Genomic DNA, 4,710 nt, shown 5'->3' with positions numbered 1-4,710 from the left:
TTGCAGTGCTCAGTAAACAATTGCGGCAAAATACAGACCCAGGTTTCACCAACATGCACCCACAGTGTTTCGTTAGCAGTAATGCCTGGTTAGAAGTAGATTTACTTTTAAGTAATCTCCTGGAATTCAAAACAGCTCTAGTTAATTGCAAAAAGGCCTTTTTAATCTGGCTGGCTTACTTAACGGCACACTGCTCCACTCTGCCTGTCACTCTCATTTCCTGAGTGAAAAGGTGAATGGCAGCTTCAAGCTCAGGATCTTTTAATCATTAAAAGAAATGGATGTGCTGTCCTCTGTTGGTCATACTGGTTGTCACAAGTAAAATTGAATTTAAAAGGCAGGCAAGAGGCTGTTAGAGTGACAAAAAAAAAAAAAAAATGAAACTAAATTAAATTTTCAAAATTTCTTCACCTTCTGCATTCACCAATAACACTATAACACTGCACAGTGTAAGGGATTTTTTTTTTTTAATTATGCAATGATAGAAACTGGATTATGGAGAGAACTCATTTCACATGACTGTAGTACAAATTCTGCCCTGGCATTCCCTGGTCCCCTGCTGCTGGGTCACCCTCTGTGCCCGGCGTGTGGGTGCCACAGTGAGCTGCAGGTGCCCTTGGGAGCCAAGGCTGCAGGGGGCGAGGTGCTGGCAAGCACGTGGCCACAGAGATTTGGAGTTTAAATTTCATATCCCCTGCTCTGGTCTGGGGACAGGGCCGTGTGTGCCAGTCTGCGCTCAGTGTGTGACCCGTGTGCTGGTCAGTGCTCAGTGTGTGACCTGTGTGCCCCTCAGTGCTCAGTGTGTGACCTGTGTGCTGGTCAGTGCTCAGTGTGTGACCTGTGTGCCCCCCAGTGCTCAGTGTGTGACCCGTGTGCTGGTCAGTGCTCAGTGTGTGACCTGTGTGCTGGTCAGTGCTCAGTGTGTGACCTGTGTGCCCCTCAGTGCTCAGTGTGTGACCTGTGTGCTGGTCAGTGCTCAGTGTGTGACCTGTGTGCCGGTCTGCGCTCAGTGTGTGACCCGTGTGCTGGTCAGTGCTCAGTGTGTGACCTGTGTGCTGGTCAGTGCTCAGTGTGTGACCTGTGTGCTGGTCTGCGCTCAGTGTGTGACCTGTGTGCCCCTCAGTGCTCAGTGTGACCCATGTGCTGGTCAGTGTGTGATCCGTGTGCTCTGGTGCCTCAGTGCTCAGTGTGACCCGTGTGCTGCTCAGTGTGACCTGTGTGCCGTGGCCCCTCAGTGCTCAGTGTGACCCGTGTGCTGGTCAGTGTGTGACCTGTGTGCTGTGGCCCCTCAGTGCTCAGTGTGACCCGTGTGCTGCTCAGTGTGACCTGTGTGCCGTGGCCCCTCAGTGCTCAGTGTGACCCGTGTGCTGGTCAGTGAGTGATCTGTGTGCTGTGGTGCCTCAGTGCTCAGTGTGTGACCCGTGTGCTGTGGCCCCTCAGTGCTCAGTGTGACCCGTGTGCCGCTCAGTGTGTGACCCGTGTGCTGTGGTGCCCTGGCAGCCGGGCAGCCCCTCTGGGCACGGTGGCGATGGCAGCCCGGCCTTTGCTGGGCCATGTGATGCAATTCCTGCTCAGCCTCTGCCTGGGAGCCCTGCTGGGTGGAAATGCCCTCTCTGAGCTCTGCTGCTAAGCCTTGCTGGCTGCTCACTTCAACAGTAACATGTAGCATCTGCAGAGGATTGGGGGGATTGTAGCAAGGATGATTAGAGGTGTAGAAAACCTGGCCTAAAAGGAGAGATTTTTAAATTTGGGCATTGTGTCATCTAAAAAGAAGAAAGTTGAAGGAAAATAGCGCAACACTGAAAAAAGATCTAACATCAAGTAAATGAATCCACTGTGGCAGTAGACCCGTGTGATGTGTTAATTATTTCTACCTCTTAACTCTTGCTGGAGTTACTGTTTCTGGGCTGCACAAGTTTCTCCTAGGCTTTGAGTGCACAGATAGTTTTCTAATTACAAAATTAATTTCAAGTAGATAACCACAAGACATGTCTTAAAATGTTACTTAGCAACATTGTTATCATGCTAATAGTTCAGCAGTGTTGCTCAACAGAATGTAAGTTCTGTGTGCAAACTGGAAAACAGGCTGTGTTACCTGATTTCTGTGTCATCTAACACAGACTCACAGGCCTCAAACCATCGTTAAGAGGGTCGGACACAGCCACAGCTCTTGTGCATACCTGGCTTTGTCCTATATTATTTCCAAAAATCAAGCACAAATTTATGAAAGCTTTACTCATCAAAAAGTGGCAAGGTGGCTCATCTCCACCCTCCCTGAGAGGCTTATCCTTGACACTGTAGTAAACAGAAAGCAGTATTTATCAGATATGTGTTTTGTCCTTGAGTTTGATTTTTTCATTGAGTTTTCACAACCCTCCTGTGAAAGTAGTTTCAGGGACATGGATGTACCTCACTGTCCTTTGTATTCCTAAGTAAAAATATGTAAGAATATTTACAAAATCCAGTGTAAATAGTTAAGGACATTTATTTCTGTTCATACAACAAATATACAGTTTATACTCCTAACAATAATGGTGCAGAATATGAGAGGAAGATTTGTCAGGCAGAGAACAAAATTGATTGTGTAGACACAGTGATCAGTAAAATTTCAAATGGTAAGTAAATATCAAACATGAATCAATAAAGATTTCCTTCAATTATTAATTCTTTTCTTATTTACACTGTTAGGATGCATTTATGTGCTGTCAACCCTTAACTGTGTGTTAAGCTTTGGTGCCTGGTCCCATCAGTGTCACTGAGTTGGACCTCCTGGGCACTTGTGGTGCTGCTGGATCAGCTGTGTCCAAAGCACTCAGTGTTTGTTTCACTGGAGGAGGGGAACACTGCTGGGCTCCTGTGAGATAACCACTGCACCCTTTCCTTACCCATTTTCAGTGTCTCAGGGAGGTTTTTCTATTAGAAAATAGGAAATGTAAAGTACAGACTAATCAGATTGCAAATAATCCTTCTAAGTGGTTAGTGATAGAGATGAAGAAACCTCATGGTTTATCAATCAGAAGAAAGAACCAAATTAATAAATACTTAATTTCATGGTGGTAGGGTGGGGTGAACCAATGAAAGGGACCTGGGGGATTACAGGATGATCTTGATAGCTGCAGCCTCTGGAGAAGGCTCTCTTCAAACAAGAGTTTAAAGGAGCTGGAGGATCTCTTCAAACAAGATCCTGCAGAGGCTCCACTTGTTTCTCCCAGGAATGACTGCGTGATAAGGTAGGCACCAGCACTTGCCTCAATAGTGTTGTTTGGAAAAAGCGTTTGACATAACTTCCACCAGACCTCATCACTCATCTTGGCCTTTCGCGTTTCAAACTATTTTTTGTTTCTTCAGGCTGAGCTGAGGGTCTCTTGAAAGCAGGCTTAGAATCCAACGAAAAACGAAGGAACACTGTTGTGCTCTTGCAGATGTGAGAAGGGCGGTCATGCAGCCACTGAGGGATGGGCAGGAATGACCGAGGTGGAGGCAGAGCTGGCACGACATCCACCAGAACGGACCAGAACCTTTTCCTGGGGCCGGAGGAGCCGCAGGAGCCGCTGCCGCCGGTACGAGAGCCGTGGCTGGGTACCTGCGCTCGGGGAGAGCGGGGACCCGCCCGGGGGCGTGGCGCTACTGCTGCTGAGCGCGCTCCGGCGGCCGCGGCTCTGTGGAGCTGCCACGCCTGGTGCCGGGCGGGTCGCGGGCGCTCCCTGGAGGGTCGCGGGGCCGGGGCTCCGCCTTCCCCTAAAAATGAGGGACGAGCTCCCGCCTGCGCGGACCCGCCAAGGCACGGACGGGGTTCGAACCCGTGATCTTCGGTTTACGAGACCGACGCCTTACCACTTGGCCACCGCGCCTGCGTTAAGAGCCCTTCCTGACGCCTTTCTATCGCTGGCGCCACTCCCGCACGCCCGCCCCCGGGCCGCCCTCGCGCGTGCCTGGGCTGCCACCTGCCGGGGGCGCGCGGCCCTGAGGCGCTGAGGGCGCGGCGGCGGCTGAGGGGGCGGAACGGGAGGGAAGGACCGATCCGGGTTGCCCCCGCTCCCGGTCTCGTTCTGGCCCTCGCTTTCCCTTCGTCTGCCTCTGGCTCTCGCTCTTGGAGCTGCCCGGAGCCTCCCTCCGCCTGTGGAGGCGTTCTGAGGGCAGCGCCCTCTGCAGCGTCCGCCCCGGAGCTGTGAGGGCGCGGAACCCGGAGGCGGCACTTGAAGCCTCACATCGGCCGGCACGGCTTAGAGAGGGGAAAAAAGCGGGATTAAAGTTGTCCTCTTCCAAGAAGAGAAGCAGGAATGCAAAACGTTGGGATAACTAAATGGTAAATACTGAATTAAACACACTTGCTGCCCAGTAGCTGTTCCCTTAAAAAACTCAGTGTTGTGAATTGCAGAAAAGATACTAGATATTTTCTAGACAGGATCTCCTAGATTTTTACAAGTGTGACATGAAAACAAAGGTTTTAGTTTTCATTTAATGTGTTGTGGAGGTCTGTTTAAATTCTCCATGAAACTGTTGCTTGATATCCCAAGCTTTATATTCCTTTTGGTGTGGTTTTGGTTTCCTGTGGAAGAAGCGTGTGAACATATTGCAGAGGTGCCATTGTAAAGGTTTGGATCAGAGCACTGATTTGGTAGTGCTGTAATGCAGGTGCCTTGCAAGGCTGATATAGAACCAAAATAACTTCACATGGAAGAGACCTTCAAAGGTCCTCTAGTTGAACCA

General features: G+C 50.0%; 1 non-coding gene across 1 annotated transcript; it reads right to left on the bottom strand.

The window, feature by feature from the left end:
- Positions 1-3,779: 3,779 nt before the first annotated feature.
- On the bottom strand, positions 3,780-3,851 carry TRNAT-CGU (transfer RNA threonine (anticodon CGU)). The gene has a single exon. It is a non-coding gene; the product is annotated as a tRNA-Thr (tRNA).
- Positions 3,852-4,710: the final 859 nt, after the last annotated feature.

Source organism: Melospiza melodia, chromosome 18 (assembly GCF_035770615.1).
Source record: "Melospiza melodia melodia isolate bMelMel2 chromosome 18, bMelMel2.pri, whole genome shotgun sequence".
Classification (NCBI taxonomy): Eukaryota; Metazoa; Chordata; class Aves; order Passeriformes; family Passerellidae; genus Melospiza; species Melospiza melodia.
This window is presented reverse-complemented; position numbering and strand designations above follow the sequence as displayed.